General features: G+C 41.4%; 1 long non-coding RNA gene across 2 annotated transcripts; it reads left to right on the top strand.

Annotated features, from left to right (window-relative positions):
• The first annotated feature begins 267 nt into the window (after positions 1 to 267).
• On the top strand, positions 268 to 4,498 carry LOC128851285 (uncharacterized). Of its 2 annotated transcripts, XR_008448608.1 has the most exons (4): positions 268 to 1,001; positions 1,143 to 1,269; positions 1,349 to 1,479; positions 2,271 to 4,498. It is a non-coding gene; the product is annotated as an uncharacterized LOC128851285 (long non-coding RNA). The 2 variants fall into 2 exon arrangements; XR_008448607.1 differs by lacking the exon at positions 1,143 to 1,269 and having other exon boundaries at positions 2,271 to 4,496.
• The last annotated feature ends 20,476 nt before the right edge of the window (positions 4,499 to 24,974 follow it).

Raw genomic sequence — 24,974 nt, forward strand, 5'->3', positions numbered from 1 at the left:
ACCCGGGCGAGAGGCTTAAAATGGCGTCGCAGGCAGGGAGGCTCTTATAGCGAGCGCCGCGAGCGCTGTATCCTGCCGCCACGACCGGGGCCGGCGCATAGCGCTGCGCCGGCGCCCAGCGCAGGGGCAGGGGGAGGAGAAAGGAGAAGAGAAATGGGAAGAGAAATAGTGCCCGGCTCCCAGGGCGAAGGGACACAGAGAGCGGTGCAGCCGGGGACGCGGTGCCGGCGCCGAGAGCGGGGGGGCGGGACGGGATGGGCCAAACTGGGCTGAGCCGAGCCGAACTGAGCCGAAGTGGGATGAGCCCAGCCAGCCTGAGCTGAGCCGAGCCGAGCCGAGCCAAAATGGGCTGGGCCGAACCAAACTGAGCTGAGCTGGGCCAGGCTGGGCTGAGCTGAACTAGGCTAGGCTGAGCTGAGCTGAACTGAACTGAGCCAAACTGGGCTGGGCTGAGCCAGGCCAAGTTGGGCTGAGCCTAGCTGAGCCAAACTGGGCTGAGCCGAGCTGAACCGAGCCAGACTGGGCTAAGCCGAACTGCTGAGCTGAACTGGGCTAAGCTGGACTGTGCTGAGCTGGGCTGAACTGGGCTAAGCTGGGCTGTGCTGAGCTGGGCTGAACTGGGCTAAGCTGGACTGTGCTGAGCTGAGCTAAATTGAACTGAGCTCAACTGTGCTGGACTGAGTTTAACTGAACTGAGCCCAGCTGAGCAGAGCCTTGCCGAGCTGAACTGGGCTGGGCTGGGCTGAGCTGGATCGAGCTGAATTGGGCTGAGCTCCACTGAGCTGAACTGAGCCAGGCTGAACTGAGGAGTGGACTGGGGGGAGGCCAGTGGAGACACCTCATTTCAGAGTAGGGAAGAAGAGATCTGAGTTCCCGTCAGGGCTTGAAGTTGCTGCCTTGAGGGTGGAGGAGAGGCAGCAACTGCTGGGGTGCAGTTGGGGAGGGTGAAGGATTGAGCTCCGAGATCCCACTTTTGGGGAGAAAAAGGTGGGGGGCAAAAGGTGAGTGGCACTCCCCCTCTCCTTTAATTTGGCGTTTCATTGCTTGGGGGGTTAATTTTGGGGTGGGGTGTGTGTGTATTATTATTAAATTCACTTTACCAACTGTAGCGAAATTCCCTTTTCCCAAACTCTTGTTTGCAGGGACAGGGGAGTCCTGCATCATGACACTGGGAATGAGAGAGCCCCACACCAGGCAGGACATGGGAGCCCCTCACCGTGGCGGCAGGGCTCACTCCCGCCGGCGGAAATGCTGCTCCGCTCTGTCCTTGTAAATATTTGTCAGGAAGCAGTTGCCAAAGAAAGTATCTCGTTATGCAATTTTTTAATTTTTTTTTTTTTTTTTTAAGGGAAGAAGCGAGCTTTCCTCACCCTCCTCCTCCTCATCGCCTGCCTCTCATCTCTTGAAGCGAGCTGTAAAAAAACAGGAAAAACTGAATTGCACAAGGATTTCACAGCGTGCGGAGCCGTGCGAATGCACGTATGTGGCCGCCTCTTCCTCGGCGTGCGCGGGCTTGCAGTGTAAAATGTTGTACAGACTTTTTGCATGTACCGTCTTGCACCGGCAAAGTGTGTTTAACATACTGGGAGTGAAAAAAATACACACGCACCCTCCCCTCTGTGTGAAACCAGGGCTGTATATACCAACGTGTTTATGTAAAACAGGCGTTGCTAGTGAAAGATGGATTTATTTCCACACCCCCCAGTATAAGTTTGCTTTGGCGCTGGCGGATGTCGGGGGTTGAATTCTTGGTCCTGCGCTGGAGGGCTTCGTGCAGCCTCTGGTTCCCCACCAGCCTGCAGCTTCTGTGGCTCTTGCAGAGAGGGGGAGATGTGCCGTTCCTTTATACCTGTTTTTCCACTAACAGTACTGTCTTAAACAGGCTCTTGAGTTTCTACTCAGAAAGTTACACTTAAAGATTCCCCACTACATATTCAGTAATATGTAGTGTTAGGCTAAAGGATCCTCTTCCTTCTACTTGATTTTCACGTCAGCTAATTTTTTTTGTTTTGTTTTGAATTGATGCTTTTTAAAACAGGGACTTTCTCTCTGATGAGGATGAGGGGTGCAAAGTAACTTAGGGCTTGCTGCAGACAAAAGGCAGCCTTTGCAGGTGGACAGGTGGACCTGGCATGGGTGGCAGAGGGCCACAGCCCAGTGGGGACAGTGCAGGGGTGGGATCCCGAGTCTATCACTACTAAAATATCTCTGGGAAGACATTAGTGATAAAAAAATCCTTGTTTACTCCCCGCTCCGCTTTGCTGTTGCAGGGCACATGGCAATCATTCACCCGCCAGCCTCCCTGTGCAGTGGGCAACCTCAGGTGTCCACTAGGAAGGAAATGAAGTGCCACCTGGACAACCCTGAAGCCGGAGGTTCAAGAAATACGGCTTTCCTCATCGTACTGTTTTCTTTTAACAGTTGCATGTTTTGTCAGTTCTGGCCAAAAGGAGAGCAAGAATGAGGGCAACTGTTGGCAAGAGGTGGCGAAGAAAACCCTGCTGGATCAGGGTCAGGAGGCTGTGAATGCTCATCACCTTCTAGGGGAGTTACTTGATGCAGCTGTAAGCAGAAGGACCTTGCCATTCTTGACACTGAAAGTTTGATTCCAATTTATGATAAGAGAGAAAGTATACCTGGAGATTGATTTGGGCATTAAAAAAAAAATAAAGGGTGCAAAGGGAAGAGCTAATTTCTTTGTCCATCTCTTTTTCTCGGCTGCCTTCATCTACAACCTTGGGAAAATCTGGTCTGCTTCATTTTCACTCTCTGTAAAATGGGAATAGTAATAGTGACAGAGCTCTCCCTTTTAGATCCCTGGATCAAAGGTACTATATAAGTTCAAAGTGCTGTTTCTATAGGGCATTATTACCAAATTCACTATAAGCGATTCCATTGGGTACTTGATAACAACAGTAGAATCAGTCAAACACCCTCGACGCATTGCATGGTCCCAGATACCTTTCAGAGTCTCTTTGTGTGCCATCCCACCCCCTGAGGTCTGCAGGGATGGGGCTTTTGGAGCCTGGATTTTGCAGGAGCAGAAGGGGTACAGCCCATGTCTTTGCTTCTGGCCCCTGAGCTATGCACCGCTTTTCTTTTTGACCCGATGAGGACAACTGGAACTAGCCCTTTTAAAAACAGGTTTAAAACATACAACTTTATATATATATATATATATATATGTATAAAATTTCATAAGTCCTTTAGCATGTAATGCTAAACTCTTGTTGCTTTTTTGTTGTTTTACTCTTGCATGGTTTGTTGTCATTTAAATCTGTCTTTGTTTCACCGCAAAATGGTTAGGATGCTTTCAGTTCTAGACACAGCGCTAATAGAAATTTGATTCCTATTAGCGTTGCAATTTTTAGCTATTAGGTAGCTAACCATTTTCTAAAATTGCACCTTTTAAAAAAAAAAACAAAAACAAGCCCTACCCCAGGAAAACTTGTGTCTTAATAGTGGAAGTGTTACAATTATTATTAATGCTAACTAGTTCTACTGTTCTTTCAATTACAAAAATGTTTCTAAAGTGCAATTTGTGTTTCTAATTTTTCTAAAATATAGTGTGTTACAGTTCACCATCAAAGCAAGAAGAGTAAATGTTGTATCAGATATTACAGTACGGAGCTTCATGAGTAAATTCGGGAACGGTCCGGTTATTCTACTACTTTTCTTTTCCTCCTGCCAATAAGCACAGAGTGTGTATTTGCACCTTCAGAAGCTTCCTTAGAGCTCTTTTATACTTTAATAGGTTTGTTTTGGTGGCTGTTTGCTAGACGAGTATGCTGCAGACTTATTTTTTTTCAAAAGGTCAAGCAGTCTCCTAGCATGTCCATTGTATATCTCTGCAGTAAGAAATCCTCAGTGCAAAGGAGAGCTTCATGGTTAAATTTTAAAAGATAATGATTTAAATCTTTTTGTTAGCCTCTTTTTTTTTTCTTCTTCTTTCACGTCCTTAGCACTGCTTTTGGAGAGTCAACTTTTAAAACAGTAGAAAGCCCATTAATTAAAAATAACAAACAGCTAAAGGTAAAATTAGTTGGTCACCTTTCGTTCTGAAACCCCGGCATTTAGCTATGTTTGTAAGGAACATACTCACGAATGAGTAGCCGTGGCACTAATATAAGGACAAAGCAAAATTACCAATTATGGAAACATCTAGGGCTCTGGGCCTGAATCTTTGATTTCCCATATGGATCTTAAAAACGTATGCATAATTGGCTTCTAACTGTGCATACTCTAGGAACATATTCAAGAATCAAATACAGATATTTTTTCAGACTCTGACTAAATATATATTCGCTTGTCAGCAAAAAATGCATCATTCTGATCCTATTAAAAAGAGAAAAAAAATAAAAGGAATGATATTCCACCAAAGTGAAGTAGTAGTGTATTTAAAAAATCGTGGATTTTCACTTTCATACAGGAAAAAGAGAGGAGGTGCTTACAATATTTAGGCACTCTGAGATAGACGAATAGTCAGTTTAACTTCTGCCTCATACCTGAGAACCACAGTTTATTAATACACTTCAGAATCTTTGCTGTGCTAAAGCAAATAGCTATACATTTTGGGCTCAGTTTCAGCAAAAAAAAAGAAAATGTGCTTTATAAAGACAGAGACAATTAGCCAAACTCAAAATATTGATGAGATTTCACTTATTTCAAAAATTACAGAAAAAAAAAAAATAGGTCTGTAACTATGGGTCATTTTGAAGGAAAGGGAGACCCTAAAATTTTTTAATAAATTCGTATAGGAAATATGGGACCATCTTGTTAACTGGTAGGAGTGACATAAATTGGAGTAGTCTATAAATGTTATTTCAAGCATTGGAAATAGAATTGTGTTGATCACAAATTTTATTTTTAAAAAAAGTTATTTTTCTTTCAATGTTCTTGTCTTGGATACATGCAAAATGCCTTAGTGTTTTCTTCTTTAATTCAGTACATGGGAATGCCTACAACAACTCAACTTTATCTATCAGGTGTGTTTCAGAAACGGAAAAATTCTCCAGCTGATTTAGCGGCTGAGGCATTGCTCATCAGAATATCCAATTACTGGCATGTTAAGCAGTGGAACAGAGTAAATGTGAAGCATTGCGTCTCCCAATACATATACTTTAATTACTACTAACTCAACAAATATCAAGATGGCTTTATAGTCAAAATTTATTGCACGATCACGTAAAGAGAAATCCACAGTATTGATCCTTTTCAAAATGTTGTCATTATCAAGTATGCCACAGAACCTAAGTTTTGCTTTAAAATTTCTCTGTATGCCTGTCTCTTAATGATTATGGGTCTCCTACTCCTGATTTAAAACAATTGCAATGGTTGTGTTCAGGCACCCTGGCAGAAAAGCCAGCCAGAAACACGAGCAAACAATAACAATCGCAGAGGTGTGACACCTACCTCCGTCTTCCATAATCAAACTCAGTCCATATGAAACCCTTGATTTCTCGGAGTTGTAACCCTTTAGTTGTCAGTACTCTAAATATATAGTTGTACTCCTATAGAAGACTGTCTTTAAAAAGGTAGTTGATACATAAATTTTGCCTTTTTCTTTCAATAGCTTTAGGCCAGTTTTCCTTATTCCGAGTAATCGATTCTCATATGTAGTCTTAAAACACAGAACAGTAAATTATTAAGACCCAATTTTTCTGTTGAGACCATACTTTCTTAGTTACTCTGCAGTCTGAAAATATGAATATCAGGGTAGGAGTTCCGTTCGAACAAATCTCCAAACAGGCTGTGCATGGACTAGGCTTCGGATTTTCCTTACGCCACAGAAAAATCTCCTTTTCCCTTTCTAGCTGAACCCCCCCAGCAGCTGTAAGCACCTCTTGCTATCTAGACACTTGGCTCCCCTAATGCTGTCCAGTCATCATAAGAATTTCAATAAATGAATTTCAATGACTGGTAATCAAAATTTTCCTTAAAGCCTGCAGCATGGATGTAGTAGTTGTAGCACTTATGCAGTTATGGCAAGGAAAGACTGTATTTCTTAACGTCTTGGTTCTCGATTTCTCATCCGCCTGAAATACGTGTAGCACCATACTCCAGGCTTATTTACGGACACCACCGAAGAAAGGGTAGGAGCGATGGAGACAACAGCTAGAAACTCCCAACGCCACAACGTGATTACAGTATGTTTTCCTTTCCTTGTTCTTTCAATTCACAGTAAATTTCATTCCAGCTCTTAGAAATCATCATTCTTTTCCCCTTTTTATTTCAAAATGGTTGCATATTTTTCATTCACGAAAAGGTTAAAGGCGTTTCCCCATCGCAGGAGGGATTATCTTACCAGAGGATTCTGGGACTGCAGATGTATACTGCGGCAAAATCCTAAATTCATCGGCAAAAAAAAATCATTTCCAGACCCCAGCTGCTAAAAATAATAGAATTATAGTAAATCATTGATAAAATTAAAACATAAAGCCATTTTTACATTCCAACGTGCACTAAAACATGAATCTTTTCTCTTAATTCATTTCTTAAATAATGCAAATTTTAAAGTAGCTTTTCTATCCCAAGCACGCAGCGCCATGAAATCGATAATTTTTGATCTTTTGGTTAGTAGGCAACATGGTGAGCTATTGCAGTGACTGCAGGCAGCAGACATGTTCTTGTCAGCTAAAAATTTTCATATTGTTTTTGAGTCCATGGAGATTTGCGGATGGGATACAGCCAGTTATAGCTTCAGCTTGCACTTTGCTGGAGGGACGCAAACCAGCACCGGTTTAGATGCGCGTATAGATATAGCTATATGTTTTAAAAACAAGAAGCATTACTGGATTTTAAACAAAAAATTATGTAAAAAGAATGGCTGGTGTGATTATAATCGCATCATGCAGGGTCCACGGTTTCCATTTAGTGAAATTTCGCAGAGGGCAACTTCTTAAGAACATCCCTGCTGTGCAGAGTGAAAAGCATGAACAAACCAAAGACAGAATTCATCTGTGTTTATATTTTACAGACAATGAAAAACCTACTCTTTGTATGCCTTTTTTTCCACCTTATTATTTCACGAAAACTGCAGCATTTTCCCCGCCCCCACCCGAACACTCACCACCACAGCACTGCGGTGTTCGGTGTTTCTTTCTTTCTTTCTTTCTCTTTCTTTTTTTCCACCTCTTCTTCTTTTTTGCTTTCACAAATTCTGCACGCGCCATCTTTGTCTATTGTTATTCTTTTCTAATTTCTCTTGCCCATTCTCTTTCAAATCAGCTAAAAAACACAGGGCTAAATGCCTGATCAATGCTTATGTGCTATATTCTCCCTATCTTTTTCTTTCCAAGAAATAAAATTGTGAAAAAACCAAACCAACACCCCACGCCCCAAAATTTCTGTATTACCATAACCTGTTGTATACAGTGGTGATAAAAAACATTATTAACATAATAGCAACAGCTGCAGCCTAAATAGAAGCTATGAGATAATAAATGTGCTACAACAAATTAATTTGCTGCAGGTGCTTGTGCTCTGAACTGCGTAACCCAAGCCATTTCAAGTCTGAATACAATTATTATCCCCCCCACATGCTAAAACAAAGTGCAGAGTGAAATGTCCTATTATTATAAATAAATATCTTGTCCTGTCCCCCGAACATTTTTACCACCACCAAAGAGAGGAAGAAAGGATTTTAAAACCTAAGGAGAAAGCTGTGGCATTTAAAAATAAAGTCATGTCCAGGCTTGAGGAGATAATGTTTGTTTATACATTAATTTGCACCTATTGTCTCTTAACCAGAACTGTACAGGTATTGACGCACCGAGGTGTTACATATGTGAAATTGCCAAGGCAGGGGCTATAAACGTCTCATTAGAAACGGATGCATATTTGTATATGATGGCATTTATATTTACTTCATTGCAGAGGGAAAAAACCCAACTCTTTGCAATTTGGCTTGTATAATATGCAGTGAACTAAACAGAGATTTTTACTTTTCTCTTTTTTTTTTTTTTTCTGGTAAATATAGTATTTATGGAAGACAATTGGTGGTTCCCTTACAGGCATGCACCCGTACCATCTTGCAGCATTCTTCAGACTAGAAATACAGGAAGTTAAATGGAGCCAAGTGTTCTGTTTTCATTTCGTCACCGTAATGTAAAAATTACCCTGTGCTTTTTTCTTTCTATTCTGTTTTCCTTCCCCCCCTCCTCTTTTTTTTTCACTGTTCACAGACCTAATTGTCTGAAACCTGGTGAAAAGGCAAAATTAAGGGCTCAGTTGTGCTGACTTTACTAGCTTTTTCATTGCCACAGCATACACAGCTTTTTCTTTTTTTTCTTTGTAAATATAATTAGTGAACTTGGGTGTTTTAAAAGATTGATTATTCTTACAGAGTAACCTTGAAATGTTCTTTCTGTGATCTTAAAAAAAAATAAATATCATGTGTATCCTAAGAGAACTAATCAAACTAACTCCTCACACAGGACACACGTCCTCTGTGTTTTGGCATAGCTTTGTAGCGATCAGAGAAGCTTGTGGAAATACTTGTGCTGAAGCACAGTGGATACAGGGCTGTCCGGGAAGGTGGTGCACATAGAGAAGTGCGCTGAAACCCCATTGATTTTGCAACACTCATTGATGGTGATGAGCATTTGCTCACATGAGTCGTCTCCTCGAGGTCAATTGGATTACTCATGAGTGAGTTCGATGTTGCACAACTCATCCCTAAGCTAGAATTTGCATGTCTCAAATCCCTTTTACCCAAAGAAGAAAACATACAATCAATTAAGCAAAGATGTATATAATATGCTAGTGAAAATGGGTTGGGTTTTAATGCTTTTTTTTTTTTTTTTTTTGTATCAATCTCTTGTTTTGTTTCTGTGGCTCCTTCACATCTACTCAAAATATCTGATTTTTAAGTTGTTAATTTGCCTCTGCTTCCATCTATGTCCATAGCTATTGTTTCAGAGTAACAACTGGGACATGAATTCCTAAATTTGAGGCATTCATCTCCATAATAGCTCATGGTAATGTGTCTCCCAGTCATCGTCCAAGTGAGTAAACAGCATAGCATTTCTGCATATGAGGCACGGGGTGAATGTGCTTTTGCAAATTTCTGTGCAGGTATTTCCACTGCCCGGTGCTTCTGTTCTCCTGAAGTAAAACTGATGCTACAAATGACTGGTGCTTCAGGCTCTGTCCCTCAGACCCACCTAGAGAAATGTGGTGTGCAAGTATTTCAGTCTCATCCTCTTAAAAGTCAGGGTGCTACTTGTGCTCTTAAAGGTTGCCTTTATTTTACTGGCAGGTGATTTCAGTAGGGAAATAGGATCAACATTTCATAACTTGTTCATCCATCTAACTGGTTCCTGCTGCTAAAGTACCCCAGCACTTGCCTGGCTCAGGTTATCGGGACCACATCACACCATAGGAAAATCCAAATCGAAAAGCCGAAACAGGACTGAGGAGTGGGTTTTCAGGTTATTTAGGCAGCTAGTGGAGTACTCCATGCCATCTCTTGCTTCTGCTACCAGGTTCTTCTGGAAAACTGCCGTCTACCAAGCAAAATGTCTTGTTTGGCATTGAGCATGAGCAGTGGGAGAGAAGCCATGATTGACCTAGCCCTACAAAGGGCAAATGCTTGTGTTGGGGAACGGTGACTTTGACAACAAAGCATGACATGGTGGGAGTCATGGGTGGCTTCAATAAGAAAACATATGCAAATACTTTTGGAAATATTGCACCACTTGTTTAATTTAATGACAGGGAGGAAGTAGCTGTTTATTTTTCCATTATAAAACACTCTTCCCTCACCAAAGGACAAAAAGGAAGAAGAGAAGGTCTGATAGCTGGCTCTGTAGAAAAGCAGACAGTTAAGTGCAAGACAACCCATACAATGCAGGTAGTGCGAAAGACGATGTTTTATTGCTGTGTGTATGACTGCAACAAAGCAGAGATTTTTTTTTTTTTTTTTTTTTTTTGTGGGCTAATGTGGCTCAAGATTAAGATTTACTGTGAATGTTGAATGTGGGCCTAATCCTGTCAGGTGCTGAGCATCCAATCCAGAAAACATTAGTTGAGAGTTAAGGAAGGCCAAGGGGACCACCCCCATTAAATCGAAAAACAAACCCCAAAACAACACACACCCCCACACACCTGAATGTTAATTTTAGCACTTTATTGTGCAGGGTAATATCCGCCCTTCTGCATCATTATAAATTACTTTTTCAATTATTTGCCTCATCTCAGTCTCTGCAACCTGTCCTTACACGGGTTCTGTTACAGCAAGTGTATTCTCCAGCCCTGGAAATGCAAACCTGAATGCATGAGACTGAAGTACTTTCCTGGGCTGTGCTCATGCACAGAGTCACCCATTCATTTGTGTGGGTTTTACAATCATGTTTTGTTATTGTTTTGTGTCAATATTTGCTACTGTGCTGGCTCTGCCTTTTTCCTTCCACCCACCTTTCTCCTTGAGTGCTGCCAGAGAAGTATGGTTTGACTGAAACCATTCCAAGAGATATTGCCGTTTACGGCATTGTCTCTAGGTATAATTTGTCCAGCAACATTCACAGGGCTGGAGGGGAGGCAGCATACGGACGCACTGCTACACGTACCTGGAGGGTCCCTCAGCCTGTCCCCAGCTAGCCCACTCGCTAGTCCAGAGAGGGCTGTGCCACGTCGCAGGGCACGGGTATTGTATGGCTGGAGGGTTTTGGGCTGGAGCATGGGTTCACAATTTCTGAGCTCTTCTTTTGCCCCTCTGCAGGACCGGGCAAGTCAGGCTCTCTCACTGTCTCCTTGCACCAGATCACCTCCAGCACAGAGGGATGGCTTGCAAAGTGTCTTTGGGCAAATGGCTTAATTCTGGGCACTCAAGCCCCTAGAAGAAGAAGCAGGAAGAAGAAGAAGGGGAAGGTCTTTGCCAACTTTGTCAGCAGATTTATTTATCCTTGTGCAAGGACCTGCTGCATGTAAAATACTGTGAGGCAGAGACAAAGCTACTACGGTTTCTAGGGAAGGTGTAGGTGAGAGGGCTGGGTTGGCAGCTATTTTCTTCTCATAAGCTTCTTCCTTTGCCAATGTTGCTGTGTTTGCCCTTGTGTTTCTCAGTCATCATGTTCTTGCTCCATTTAGAAGACACACAACTTCTGTGTCTTCTGTAGTTAATGGCAGTGTGAATGGGAAAAAAAACAACAGGAGGAGGGGGGACGTCAGCTGCCAGCACCATCTCCTTTGAAGATCTCCGCAACCGGAGGGGGGATCAGGTTGCCAGCAAACTATCTCTTCCTAAAACATCCTGCCCCTAAAAAAGGAGAGTGGAGCGCAGATTGTCAAGGGCCTTTTCTAGTCACCCCCTCACTGTGTGAGTCTCCCATCCTGCCACTGCCACCATGAAGGGTCCTGTCACAGGGCAGTAGTAGCCTCTCCGATGGTTCTGCTGTAGCCAGACTAAGGGACAGAGGCGCATGGCCTGTCCGTACATTTACCTGCTGCATTTGGGATGCAAAGCATTTATCTTTTTTTCTGGCACTGGAAATAGCCAGTACCTGGGGCTTTATTTGTTTTCTAACCTATTTCTAAGGTATTGTCACTCCTGAGTAACTAGCAAGTTTCACCCATGTTATTTTGTAAACACTTAGGCTGCATTATTCTGTGAATGACTGAACAAATCACAGGGTCAGAGATGTGAGAGGCTTTTCTAACAAGTTAAAATGTATTAGAAAGAATTTATATAATGAAATTTTGGCATGAATTTTCAAATTATTAGGGGCTTGAGCAAGAAAACAGAAAAGCTTTTGGCATGGACACAGTTAAATGTGAGTTTCACATTTTTGAGAAGTACAGATGATCCAAATCTATTCATTATTTGAAATTCATATCTGGTCCTGTGCAAGAAGTGTAAAAACTGATACTGACTTTTAGGAATGTCCCTCAAGACCTTTATACACCTACATTCTGTTGCTTTTCCTTTCATCCTCTTGTCAGTCAATACTTAACCCTTTTGGATTCTGACCTTTTGATAGTGTGAGGGCTCAGTATAGAGCTGATCAGATAGTTAAAAGGATATTCTTGCATATTTTCACAAATCAAAGCACCGCGCTTGGTTTACTGTGATTTGTGGGTTATATTATTACAAGTACACAGGAGCTTGTTCACTGAGGCACTAAGTCTCTCAATATCTTCCCTAATTTATTTCACAAACCTTTATTTATTGGCAAATTCATACCATATATTTATTATTTTTTATTATTTCTTGCACATTAAATCGCCATAACAAATCAGCAAAAGTTTCCATATGATTTGTGTGGTCATTGGGCTCCTCTAGACAGTCGGAGCAAACAGTTATTTCGAAGGAGCATATGAGGCTGGTTAGTAAGCACTGATAAATTTTTTTTTAAATCCTCTAACTCAAATGGTAGCAAATGCTTAAAATAACGTCAAAGCAAATCCAAATGGTAGTAAATGTCTAAAACAATTTCTAAACAAAAGTATTCAACTATCTTTATGCATCTAAAACATTTCTAAATACATACCAGTCTCAGGCTCATAATGATATCCTTGAGTGTCGTCTAGTTTCAGGAATATAAGGTAATTGTTACAGAAAAGGTGACAATAATATGTCCTGCTGGAACTGAGAACCAAAATGAAGAAGCTGTACATCAGAGACGAATATCTGAACCAAGAGACTAATAATGAGTGTGGCAAGTATTTTTTCTTGCTTATGGGTGGAAAAGCCAGCGAAGTCTCCATTCGAAGACAAAGCACATAGTAATGTGATCATAAAAATCTCCTAATGGGGACTATGTGATGTATGGTAAATGTATTCCTTTCAATACATTATTCCCTCTACATGCAGCCTTTCAAGGTTGCCTCAAACTATACCAGGATATGATAGCATCGGCATAGCTAAATGTGGGCAGAGCTGAACCTCCAGTTTTGTTATTATTGCTATTATAGCTATTATAGCTATTATTTGTGCTGTTATTATTTAATATCACAGCAGCTCCTCGAAGCTCAGATAAAAGAACGTCAACCTGTTTTTGTAAGGCAGTGTGCAGACTCTGCTGAGGCACTGCCACTGCTCTGCAGAGCCTGCAATTGATGGAAACAAGTGACATTCAGAGGGTGGGGAGACGAGTACCATAATTATAGGTGGGGCTGGTAGTATTACCTGTTATTAAGGGCTTGCCTGACACTTCCCATTTGAAGACCTGTTTTTGGTGGTTTGTAACTACTTAGTAAACTTTAACCATTTGTGTTTCACTAGACTTCCGTCCTTGGCTGCCAGTGCTGCTCAGGCGTTATTAACTGGCTGTTTTATTTCATTTAGATATCATGGCAGGATTGGGGCTGACAGAGGGAGCAGCAGCTTTAAGAAAAATACAAAGATTTGTTGTAATTTTGCGTTTCACTGTGGTCTTGGTGCAACCCCAGCTGTCAGTTTGGCCTGACACAGCTGCTTGCTCACTCCCTTGCAGTAGGATGGGGATGAGAACCAGAAGGGTAAAAGTGAGAAAATTCATGGATTGAGATAAAAGCAGTTTAATAGGTAAAGCAAAAGCCACATATGCGCATAAAGCAAAACAAGGAATTAATTCATTACTTTCCATCAGCAGGCAGATGTTCAGCCATCTCCAGGGAAGCAGGGCTCTACCATGCATAACTGTTACTTGGGAAGACAAACACCATCACTCCGTACACTTCCATTTCCTTCTTCTTCCTCCAGCTTTAAATGCTGAGCGTGACATCATATGATTTGGAATATCCGTTTGGTGAGTTGGGGTCAGCTGTCCCAGCTGTGTCCCTTTCCAGCTTCTTGTGCACTCCCAGCCCACTCACTGGTGGAGTGATGTGAGAAGCAGAAAAGGCCTTGACTCCATGTAAGCTCAGCAGTAATGAAAACATCCCTGAATTATCAGCACTGTTCTCAGTGCTGATCCAAAACGTAGCCCTGTACTAGCAACCATGAAGAAAATTAAGTCTACCCCAGCCAAAACCATTGTAACTGCCTATCTGAAATAGAGACTCAAATACTATATTATCCTGTTTCCTTGCATTCCCGTGTCTGTCTATCTGCATCTGTCTGTGAACTCATTTTAGATTTAAGTCTGTCTTGCTGTGCTTCGTTTGTACAGTACCTTGCACAGCTGGGTGCTGGTCTATGCCTGGTACACCTATAAGCTGCAGCAGTGCCAAAATTACTCTGGTTTTGCACAGGGTGAATGCTTTGGGGAAGTGAAGAAATATTCCCTGACCAGAAATCCATCAAAATCTTTTCCTTATTGATTGTGACTTCTGAATTCCTTACCTTTCCCCCCCACACTTAATGTGCTGGAAATGTTTCATATTCAAATATGAGTGGCTTTTCTTGTCAACAACATCTCCTTTTAGTAAATACCGTTGCTAAAAATAAAGAGGCTGTTTTTCAGGCTCTGTTTAAACAGGGACACGGTGCTGTTTGGAGATTGAGCTGAGCAAAAGCTTATTCCTCTACCTGTGCGTTTGGAAACAGCACAGAGAGGAAGGGATTGAGTCACTGAGTTCGTGTTTCCAGTGGAAACGCAAAACACAGGGCCAAGATTCATTAAGATTATACTAAGTCAACATGACCTTTCCCTTTGTATTTTGCTTCCTTTGATTGACTTGAAATTGGACTAAGCAGCGAGCACCGTGTTCAAGACTTCTGAATTTCTTCAGCAGAGGTTAATATTTTCAGCTGTAAGGGGATCATTGTTTCAATAGTGGCTTTTGTGTTACCCATAAAGCTTCACAGGCTATTTCATTGACCTTCTTTGTAGTCAGTATTTTTCACCCCCTGTTAAACTAAAGACTTGACAAAATCTTACATAATATGGCCTTTTAGAATAAATACAAAAATCACTGGCTTTTTGTTATGAAACCAAGTTGTTCTCATTGTGCTTTCAGTACCTGAAGCCCAGTCCTACAAAGTGTTTTAGGTTCTTTTGCTTCAGTTTTAATTATGAGCATTTTTTTCCCCAGAAAAGTGAAGATCCCTGACATTTGCAGGATCTGCCCCTAATTTTAACCAAGTCAATTACAAATGAGTTTGAAGGCTGAATGTTTGAAGCTGTTCCTATTGGGATTAAGGATGATTTCCCAAATGCAGACTTGTGTTCTCTCTTTGTAACCTGGCTATGGACCGTGTAATCTATGGCACACTTTTAGAGTGTAATCATATACAAAAGTCCTTGGACAAAAAAAGCAAGCAAACAACACTAGATCTCAGCAAACCACAAATGTGCTTCAACATCCAAGTGTGGGCAGACAGAGAAGCTGAAGGCCATGTCAAGCATCATGCAGAGGGTAATTTTCTGCTGAATTTCTTTCTTAAAAAAAAAGCAAAACAACCAAAAAATAAACCCAGAAACCCCAAACCACCACACCCTCTAACAAATCTGATTCGACCTAAGAGCTTTGTGTGGCTCTGATTTGTGATTAATATATTTTTTTCCTTCCTGAGTGGCCTCTGCTAGCTTTCAATGATGTAGCAAAACACAAACCCCTACTCTTCTACCTACGTATTTTAAAAGCAGCCCACAGTCCTTATTCACAGGTCTGACAGAGCTGAAAAGGCAAAACTGACTTAATGGTCCTTCTCAAACCATACTCTACACACACGCACAGAACTTCTGCAAGAGTTGATGTGAGTCTATTATGCAGAGACTGAGAAGAAAATACAACTCTCTCTTGCTAGTATTCTTCCTAGGATGAAGTGGAAAGATGGTTTTTGCAGGACACAGTTTGTTGGCACCTCGCCAGGCTCATGCCAGCTGCTGCAAATGCATGGTAATAAGCCTATTTCTATGCGAAAGAGCTTATTGCTAATAATTTCTGTCAGCTTCTAACTGATGAGTGTTTGGGTTTTTTTAAAATCAGATGTTTACACGAAGTATTCTATTTTATTGTCTAATGCAGTATTTTAATGCAATGCTAAGGATTATCAAGCTTCATCTGACTCATCCAGCCCAGAAACCAACTTATGTTGCTTTCTAATGATAAAAGCGAAAGTAAAAAATAAAATAAAAAATATTTCCCCAAACAACTTGATTTTTCCTCCTATCTGAAATTAATGTGAACAAATGTCGCAGTAAGAAACAGAATCTACAAATGGTCAGGCTGTAATTCTTTGGGCTCTAGGTGCAAGCTGCTTGGAAGGGGCACCAAATGGTGGATGAATCTGCTACGAGGAAAATAAGGAAAAAGAAATAAGTGGCCGATACCAGTCTGGTTTCCAAGTAACATATATCTGTATCACAAAGCCGGCATCAAAGATGGTGTAGACCATCTGAGGGCCCTGGGGGCTAAATTGTTCTTAAAGACCAGAACTCACCAGGAGCTGGTCTTTCTTCCACGGCAAGGCTGAGTGGGATGGAAGAACCTGAATTTCTTGCTGATCCTATATGCGGCTAGACAGGTCTTCACCAGCAATCTCACGTATTTCATGAGCTTGAAATCCACATTAACATTTTAAAATAAGCAATATCTGTGTGAACTTCCAGGCTTTCCAAAAGCCTCATATACTGGTAACCAAAATTCCTACATACACTGCCATCCCCATCTGATTTTATTAGGTGAGCCTCTGTTGGATACCCATCCCCAAATGACACTTCCTACTCTGGAGGAGCCCTCAGATGCATCTTGGCTCTCTGTCTCTCCCCCAAACAAGATTTTTGGAAGACTAATCTTTGTTCAAGTGTGAAGTACTGCATTTATTTCTGGTCTGTTTGATGGAAGGGAGCTGGCTTGACTTCTACATTCAGGCCTACCTTAATTTGTTATCATCCGCGACATTATAGTAGCACACAGGAACTGAATTCCTTTGGCGTCTCAGCCAGGATAGCCTATGGCTCTACTCTGAAGCATCCAGTTTGGAAGGAAAGTCAACAGAAGCATCACTGATGCTCCTGTGGAGTGTCCCCACTTAATCAAATTTTTTGAATGGGTGAGAGGAAGGAAAACTCAGAATGGGCTCCGTGGAGTCACAGACTAGGATGTCAGAGATACTGCTGTTTAACTCATCTGATCCTCTTCTAGAAGGAACCTGTTCTCAATCTTAAAATTGCCAAGGCCAGGGAACCCAGCAAAACCTTTGGAAGTTTTTTTCTAGTAGTCAAACACCAGCACTTCTAAAGTCTAGTCTGAACTAGTCCAGTTTCAAATTGCAGCTTCTGGGTGGTTTTACACCTCTATCTTCTGTATCACACAGCCCAGTATGAAGCTGTGCTCTTACAGACTGATCAAATCCCGTCCTTCATTTTCTGTGTGATAAATTGTCAATCTTTTACTATTTAAGGCAAATTTTCCAAACCTGCTGTGCTTTATAGCTTGTTGACATCTTTCTGGACCGCACACACTTGGATAGGATGAAGTGGTTGCATCTAGACTGTGCCTGAGCTGAAGACAAAGTGGTGATCTAAAGCAATTGGGCTTGTTGACCAGCTCGACACATCCACGTGGCAGCCTCTGGGACACTATGGCACAGCAGACTGGTGTTTCTCACTGGGACAGTCCAAATTCCAGCAGCCTCTATGAAGAATCATAGAATGTTTTGGGTTGGAAGGGACCTTAAGGATCATCTAGTTCCAACCCCCCTGCCACGGGCAGGGACACCTTCCACTAGATCAGGCTGTCTAAGGCCCCATCCAACCTGGCCTTGAACACCTCCAGGGATGGGGCAGCCACAACTTCCCTGGGTAACATGTTCATCGTGAAGAATTTCTTCCTGATGTCTGGTCTAAATCTTCCCCCTTCCAATTTAAAGCCACATCTCATGGAAGATCTCAGGAGTCAAAGGCCAAGGCACATGGCATGGCTGGTCATGTCTGAATCAGGCACATCTGTAATACTCACTCACAGAAATGCAAGCTAGATCCCCACCAAAGAGTTGTATACACCCAAAATTACTTCTTCCTGACAGCTCCCCACAAGTGGAGTCACACCCAATAGACAAGTTTGTTTAACATAATGAGGCTGCAGTGTTGTTCAGATTCACAGATGGGCTTAGGCTTCACTGGAGGAACAGGTGCCTAAATACAAAACACAGCCTCTGTACTCCAGGATTCTCCTGCCCTTGTCTTTGAGACTTGGTCTTTTGTCCACTGCATCTCCCTATGGACTGGCACTCACATGGCTATTCACCATGACCAGGATGTCATTGCTTTCCAGGACACAGTCCCCAAATCTGTAACAACCTCCTAAAGTCATAGCTTTTTACACCTTGACCTCAGGGTGTATTAAAAACCATGCTGTTCACTTACTAATAGCTCGCCCTTCGTGACTGGCCTCTCTTCTTTGATCACTTCTAGTCTCTGTGTCATTTGCCGACTTTATCAGCAAGGATTTTATATTTTCTTCCAGGTCACTGATAAAAATGGGGAGAAACTCAGCTGTTTATGTTAGCAGAAAGGGCCTGTGGGACTGTCCCTTGCAACTTGTGGGTTCTTAGGAAATTTGGGTTTCTTATTATATCAGCCACAAACTTCCCCCAAAGGTATGCTGCCTAGAAAATGACTCCTATCAATTTCCCACTGGTATTCCAGAGCACAGCTCTACTGCACAGGGAGAAGAGATTTACGCATATTGAATTCACTGTTATTACTTTGACAAATAGCATAATCCCTCAGAGCTAGTTCCTGCATAATCACTGCTGTATGTTTTTACTGACCTTAGAAACAGAACTAGAGATAAGAATAGTTGAGAAGATGGAAGACAGCTTACCAGACTCTCCTTTACTCTGGGCTGATACAAGCTGCCTAGAAACTGTTTAAAAGATGTGCTCCAACTTCTGGCATTTTCTTCAGTTTTGTAATGACAGGGATACCCTTTTAAAGGTTTGGGTTAAAAGAGGGATGTTTTGAAGAAATGCAAAGGAATAAAATGTGTTTTTATTCTGCGTAACAGTCCAAACAGATATCTGTGTGTGTGTTTTGATCATGGTATGGACAGATCTGCCTCTGTAATGCTTTCATGCATCAGATGCTATTCAGAGGGAGTCAGGCAGGGCTGCAAACCCAAACAGATGGAATAAGTTTAATGATCAACTGAAATGGGAGCTAACATTATCTGGTTTGAGACATTTTAATGCCTTTTCTTTAAAAGCTTGAATTAAAATTGTGATAACTCCATGTTGCCTGCTCTTTCTGATTAAGCATTTTGCAGAACTGTATTCGCATCGTGGTTATGCAGCCAGGAGTATCCATGACTTCTGCCCACCAGCATGTTCTTAAGAAATATATGCCTTTGCATGTCCAAGTGCTATCAACCCAGAATTTGTAGAACTAACTATTCTTTGGGGGTTTTTGAGTTCTCCTTACAGTTCTTTCAAATGTGTTTTTTATTTGTTTGGGTTTCTGAATTCTCAGAAGGAGCAAAGACAAAAAGGTGAAGCCTGCATTTTCCTCTAAAGGTGAGTATTGCCTGCAATATCACGTATGGCTAATGGCAGTGAAGTTTTAGCTAATGAAACTGTGCTGGTGTCAAATGCATTTCATGTCTTTCTTTGAGAGGAATATAATGGAGCTAATTGAAGGCTCTACAGACATTAAAGGCCATTCATATGTTAGCAATATGGATTCTGTGTGGCACTGCATCTTCAGGCTTACTGTTATAAAAGCATTTGTAATATTTCCAGGGGTTACAGCATGAAGAAATCTAAGCAGTTGCATTTACCAGAGCCTGTCAACAAGTTATATGAAAAAAAAAAAAGAACTGGGTTCTCAGATCAGATTGATTTATTTATTACCATGACATATTACATGCCTATATAAAATACAGAACACACACTCAAATATTTTCTGCTAAAAATGAGATTCAGTAACAATTATACTTTATTTTTCACGCTCCAGAAAATATGCGCCAGCATACAGTGTTATAACTTTGAGAGAAAAATGAAAGCTGGATAACGTGTTTAACATTATTTCAGTTATTTGAACGTCCATATGTGCTTCTCTCCAGTACATACAATGTCTATTCCAATACTTAAATGCTAACAGATATGCTAGAGCAAGGAGCAAGCATTGAGATGTCTTGTGCTCCCTGTAAAAAAAAATTTATTACATAGCATACTGATAATTCCCACTCTTTGGAGGCCACCCAGATATTTCCAGCACTGTCATATACCTAATACTGTTATTTTTGCAACATAAATGCCAATGCATTAAGACTGAGTAAAGTCGGAACTGTAATTGTCGGAGGCCAAACACCAGAATAAACTGTATTCCTTTGTTTATTAACTTAAAGAGATCCCGACCTGACTAAACACTAGGTTTTTTTCAGTGGTTTGCCCACGATTGGTGCCTCAGTGAGGTTCTACTATAATTTAATTTATTACAAGCGATGTCCTTTTATCAGTAGCATGCCATATGTATTGCCTGCGCATTTTCTTAAAGTCTAATTAACCTTGAATATCGCCTGGGTTAGTTAGTGTTGAAGGCTTGAGTGTTGGGGTTGTTTTAGCTTGTGTTTTCTTTTAACACTGACCTTTTCAAATTCCCTCCTAGATAATGGGATATGACTTTTAAATGGAAGATACAGCTTTCAAAACGATTCAACATAATAAGAGATAAAACTGAGGAACTGAAAAAGCAAATAGTGCCTCTGACTTAAAAGGAAAACAATTATCAGTGCCCCCAGTGATTGTCTAATTTGGAGACATTTGAAAAAGACAGCTCTTAAGAAGGGGGAAAAAAGTGCCCCTTTTTTGAACTGAATGCTACTGCTTCAGTTGTGAATTTCAGCTGGCATGAATTAAGAAGGGTACAGATAAACAGTGTCTGAGGTAAATCTTTATGGCACAGAGTTAACCCACAAGCAAACCTTGAGCAAATTTGAGCAGGTTGGTCCAGCACTCTGCTTTCTCTGTTTTGTGTGGCATCTTTGTTCCTGTGTTACCAACCTCAACTGGAGTAATTGGCTTATACCTGGGAGAGAACAGTTCTGATTGCAAAAGAAAGCTGGGCTGTGCCCTGCTTTAAATTGTTGTGCTCTGATCACATTGGCTGCTGGATTCAAACAAGGCAGAAAGACCCACAACTCCTACAGTGTATTCTGCGCTCTGCTCTGAGATATCGTGCCTTTGAAAAGGTCTGGAGGATCCAAATCTAGGTGATGATAGACATTCACCAGTCTCAGGAGTCATCACCAGGAACTACTGTGCCTCTGAAAGTAAGATCTGCTTTTCGGGTCGTGTGGGGAGATCATTTTATGAAGAGAACCGTCTTCAGCATGTGCCAGAAATAGATGTGGTCTCTGCATTTTGTTGCCAACTCTCCAGATTTTATTTACAGTATCTAATACTGTTTGTTTAGTACTGCTCCACCTCCCGCTCCCCCTTTCTCAAGGAAAGATGCCTGGATCTTCTGGTAGTAGAAATACCTAGAAACCACTACCCTAGCACACTCCAAAGCCTCAGATAACAGAAGGCGAATAGAAGAAACAGAAGTGTATTTATCTGAGTGGTTTAATCTTATGCATTTAAAGCAAATCTGCCGATCATTTGAAACCTCAGTCCTGGTCTGTGAAGGCTCAGGGTTGCCAATAGTATTAGCATATGCGCTGAAGAGTTTCAGCTGATAAAGTTGTGAGTGGTGTGCTCTCTGGTATGCTCTCTAGAGGGAAAGTCAGGCTTGGGAGATGAGGTTTGACTTCCATTTACTCTGTGTGACCTTAGACTGCTGCTTAAAACAGTCTGCTCTTTGTTTCTCCAACTGTCAAATGAAGATAATGATTCTTACCCATTCTTAGGAGAGCACTTTGAAATTTATGGAGCAAAATATTATTTATATTCAAGTGGTTTCCAGACAAGGAAAATTAATGATTTCCATAAATGCAATATATTTATTCCTTGCATCATTCCAGTCTGGAACAGCATGTCTAGTTTCTGGCATTCACACACATTGAGGATGGGTGTGAGAGACAAGTACTTGTAATAATTTTATATATATTCAGTCTCTATAGCAAGCCTCTGTGTGAAATTTTCTTTATATGCCTATATGTGTGTGTCTATGCTACACACACAAAAACCCACTTGAAGTAAACATGAACCTTTCCCACCTCGTGTTTGAGGGGCTGACTGACTTTGTAGAGGAAGTAAAGATAGTAAATATTTCATGTGACTTTAAAAGGTAGAAAACTCTATCTGTCTGTTGTCTACTGAAACACATACACTAAAACCATTACTAGTTAAAAGGATGATGTAATGTTTGTCACAGGATGATGATGATATTCTTACCTTAATACAATATTAACCTGAAGTCTCCTCTGTGTCCGAATGGTAACGAAAATTCCCAGTGTCCCTCTCTGAAAGAGTGACCAGATGCTCAGGGAGCTCCAGGGAAAAGTGCTCTCTTTTTAGAAAAACAGCCCACTGCAGAGCAACACTGTCTCTATAAGAGAGCCTACTATCCAGGATAACAAGAGAGCTTTTGCTCTCTGCAAAGTGGTAACTGCATCTCCTTCTCTGGTCAATGGATCATCTCAGAAGCTCATCTCTGCCTTCTGCTGTGGGTCTTCAAGCTCTGGAGATTCACCTCTGGAGATTCACTGTTAATCAAAACTTTATTCTTCCATCTCCTCCCAATCCTCTGCATTTCTGTACCCGCAGAGATCTTCAAAGATACCAGATTTTCCGCTACAGAAAGGAAGAACTACTTTTTTTGTGTGGAATCAGTACACTATGTTTAGTCTTCCCACAGCCCCTACTTTAATAAGGATCTCAGAAAAAAATTCCAGGTCTTTTTCTCTGTCTTTTTCTCATTCTTCTCCATGCTTATCCTTTTGCTCTCTGCACTGTTTGCTACCATCATGAAAACTGTGTTTGGTGAGTGAGGATAAGAAGAATATTAGAAAGGAGAGTGCTAAAATGATATGGCAGAAGTATACAGTGTTGAGGAAAACAGTTTTCTTCATTGTTGTTTGTGAAGTACCTTGTTTGTTCTTCTTCGCTTTTTACAAATACATAGTAAGAATATTTTATATTGGAAAGACGATGAAGGGGAGAGAAAATATGACAGAGATAGTTAAGGATGAACACTGAGAAAGTGTTTGGTGATAGGAAACAGAAATGTTTTCAGATGTCCCTGGAGGACAAACAGCATAGAAACGCTTCTTGTCAGATTGGTACAGGTTGGTTGAACCAAACTTGATCCAAACCGGTGTAAATCTCAATTCAGATCCCTCCGTAAAGTTTATTTGTGCAGTAAGCCCTAAAGGATGCTAGCTGGTAGTCCTGATCCTGTCTGCGGCTGGCGCTTTCCAGGAGGCTAAAAGACTGTAGTGACAACATGGTATTTGCTACAGAAAGGACTGTGGAAGACCAAAAAAAAGCTTTCTGCACTATTTCCATTTCCCAGAGAGGACCACCTTCTTTATGGATGCAAAGTTTGCCAGTATGGGTAATTTCACAGCTGAGAGACACTGTCATGTTGCCTCAAAAGTGATTAACAAATAAACTAGACAAACTATTGCCTTTTTTTAGCATGCTTTGGAAGGCAGTAATTTAATATGGATGTACTTTTTCGGGGGGGGGGGGGTAGAGAGGAATGTAGATTTGCACTGAGGGGATGGACAATGAATAAATTTGAAATGGCTTCTCCTCAGGAGTCCAGGCTAAGGAAATTACCTATGCTCAGCTCTGGAGAAAAGCAGGACAAGAGCAATGGGAGAAACATACCCTCCAAACTCACTGCTAAATACAGCGGATGGGAGCCAAACCAACTCATATTCCCTATCAGTAATTTATAACAAAGTCTGCACAGTGTGGAGAACCAATTGCTTGAAATCAATAGAGATTTAATGACCTATGAAGAGAAAATAAAGCATTCTGCCAAAGCACAGAAGGTGCTACCAAAGACTGCGCAAGCACCAGTGAAGTAAGGACATCCTAGGAGAGGTGATGAGCATCCTGTAATGGGTTACAACTGGACTGGAAGGTCAGCACAGAAGTCCTACTTGGCCAATACCTGCTGTCACTGCTGAATGTCTGCAGTATCAAGGGGTGGAGGATCTGAACTTTTTTCCCTAACTGAGGTGGTGACGATCTGATGGAAGCCCTAGGCCTAGGTAAGGAGGAAAGGGAAGATACCACTGGAAGAGGATACGGCATAGAAGTCCCAAGGAGGTTTTAGTAGGCTTAAAGCCAGCACAAAGCTGATATAAATGATATTTTGAGCAGAACCAAAGAATTTCCCCAACACAACCATTAGAGACTATAGCTCAGGATTACTGAGTGATTTCTTGTTTATACTGTGTAATGCTTCACTGCCCCAGCCAGGCAGAGGTGAGACTGTAAGATATTTAGCACTGGAGTTATTATGAGACCCTGAGGTGTACTTCAGGAATTGTCTGGGCTTTAGCCAAATAATGCATTAGGCAGTGCTGCATATTTATTACCAGGTTGTCTTGTACCTCCCTGTCTCTCATGAAAGTTTCTAAGTCAGTGCAAGTAGAAACAAAAGAGGCCCACTAAGCCATCTAGTCCATCTTCTGTCCAGTGCAGGATTGCTCTCTTTAGTACAGTTGATTGTGCTTTGCAAGCATAGAAATGTATCAAGAGATGCATCACTTCATTTATGAGTATAATCAATACCCTAACAGATCTGTCAATAAGTTTTCATTTTCTTTTTCATTTTTGCCTTTAAAAATATCATCCTGTTACAAATTATGCCCACTGGTGTTAATAACCCTTCCAACATACATAGATGTCTATTGGAACTTCCCCTGTTCATTGCTTAGCCGATATATATATCTTTAGGGCCAGACTTTTACACACTTGCCCATAATATTTTGCTTTGTAAGTAGGCCTGTTAAAATGTAGGGGAAAAGGATGGGATAAGAATTAAAGCGCTAGTCCGCAGGAATAAAAGGTGCCCCAACCCACCCTTAAACTATTTTAATCTTTCCTTAAAAGTCATTCCAGACAACCCCTTAGACACTATTGTCAGCTCTCCACTGAACCTGCCCTTTTAGATGCTAATAAGGTACCCAGGAGTGAATTTAGTATT

The sequence above is a fragment of the Cuculus canorus genome, chromosome 2, assembly GCF_017976375.1.
Source record: "Cuculus canorus isolate bCucCan1 chromosome 2, bCucCan1.pri, whole genome shotgun sequence".
Taxonomy (NCBI): Eukaryota; Metazoa; Chordata; class Aves; order Cuculiformes; family Cuculidae; genus Cuculus; species Cuculus canorus.